Source organism: Grammomys surdaster, unplaced genomic scaffold (assembly GCF_004785775.1).
Source record: "Grammomys surdaster isolate TR1022 unplaced genomic scaffold, NIH_TR_1.0 131677, whole genome shotgun sequence".
Lineage (NCBI taxonomy): Eukaryota > Metazoa > Chordata > Mammalia > Rodentia > Muridae > Grammomys > Grammomys surdaster.
In genome coordinates, this window is record NW_021622067.1 from 3,676 (window position 1) to 5,797 (window position 2,122).

Sequence of the window (2,122 nt, forward strand, 5' to 3'; positions counted from 1 at the left end):
CCTCTGTATAAAGTGGGTTTGGTAAAGGGAAACTATTAAGGGAGCAGAGAGTTAAGAGGGAATAATCTTCTTAAACAACTTGTGTGAGTTGAGTCTTTGATGTAGGTGATTTGAGACAGACAAGTAATACAGCCCTTAATCATTATTTCATATATGTAATTCATAAATAGGGAGAGGTCAGAAAACCCAAAGAAACAGTCATAAAAGTAGCACTAACTACAGAGTTGAATCACTACTGACTCCCCAGAGTTCTTGTAATGTTCCAGTTATTACCATAAGTGTCTCATATCCCCCATGGCATGCTTCACTGAAACATTTAATATAATTGCTTGGTTTTTTTTCTTTATCTACAGTATGTGTGAAGTGTTAGTCCTACACTGCTGTTCTGATTGTTTAACATTTTGTACAAATTACATCACACAATATATAATTTGTATAGTGGACAAAAGTGGATTTTCCTCAGGTTATTGATTGTGAATCTCTTCTAATTTTCTCTCCTGAATAAGAGACTATGGAAATACACACCACATTTTTTTTTACTATCCTATGTTGATGTGCAATAACAGTAGTGAACTTGGTGTGATCAATGCTTCTACATGTGTCTTCATGCACTCAGAATATTGACTTCCATGTCTAAGAATTAAATTATCAACTCATGGGCCACCAAAATTCTCCAACATTGGTGGATGTTTTATGTATTTAACATACACTTCTATCAACTAAAATCATCAACAAGACACAAGATGCTTGCATTGATTGATGTCTTTACTAATGCTTGAAGGCACAACTTGTTATTTTGATCAGGTGGTTCATAAATAGTGTGGGAATTCTGTTATCTCATTAAACATTTCAATGAAATCAGAAATATTTGATTCTATGTATATATTTCAATTGGCTAGTATTTTATTTTATTTTTTACAATTAAAAACTATTCCTCATTGATCACTTAGTTATCTGTACTAGTTTCTATTAACACATATATTAAATGTAATCCTTTCTTATGCTGAACATATTGTGAATGCATTTAGCTTTTCAGAAATATGCCTGATACACATTTTAACAACAAACATCTTTATTTTGAAAGATCCAGTATTATCCAATTCTACATAGAGCCTTGTATTTTCATAACTATCCAAAGTTGCCTAATGTGTGTTTATTAATGCACTCCCCATGAGTATTGTTTTTTTTTTGCACCCATTGAGAATTAGGGCAGAAAAATGAGCATAGATTTGTATGTCTTCTAACTTTACATAGGGACAGTAAAATATAATACTTCATAGATTGAAGAGTTCTGGTTTCCAACAAATGAATTCTATAACATCCTGGGTGACAACTGGCAATCCTTAGGCCAAGATAGTCAGATTTTACCTGGCCTACATCATCTATGCATGGTGACATAGGTCTTGTACAGCAGCAGGTAGGCTAGGTCTCTGTGTGCTTGGTCCTGGGTTGGTGTTCTATTACCTTTGGTGGATTCTGGACTCAGATTTCATATATGATTGGCTTGTTGCCTCCCATAATACTACCTACTCTATTTCTCTCCTAAACACAAACATTACAGTACAGAGAAACCATTCTCTACTTTTTGTAAAAGCAACTATCAAGTCATTGCATAGTTGGGCTGATTCGTTCATAGTGGACATAGGATTTGTGGTCTATGAGAAGAGACCAATTACCATGGACAAGAATGAGGACATCATGAGTTTTGCAGGCAAATGGATGGAACCAGTTTATGTCTTATAACTATACATAGTCTTCTTGTGATGGGATTAACCTTGTGAAATACTCTCTCAGATCCATATGGAACACCACAACTGCTTTGGGACAATTCTAGGCTTGGAGCACCCTCTAAAGATAAAATAACTGCATATCAATAGTAGACTCTCTGGAAACATGACTTAGAATGTTATATAGGCTGGGGGTAAAAACAAACTGTATCACATAGTTGGATGGATACAGCACTAAAACTATCAAATTATGAAAATTAAGATAAAAATCTTGACCATCAATAAACCTATAACCAACATTATATGCCAACAAGTCCCATGAACTTCCATATAAGTAAGATCTCATTTAAAGAACAAATAAGGTGACATAGTGTTTTTCCCCTCTATTCACATTG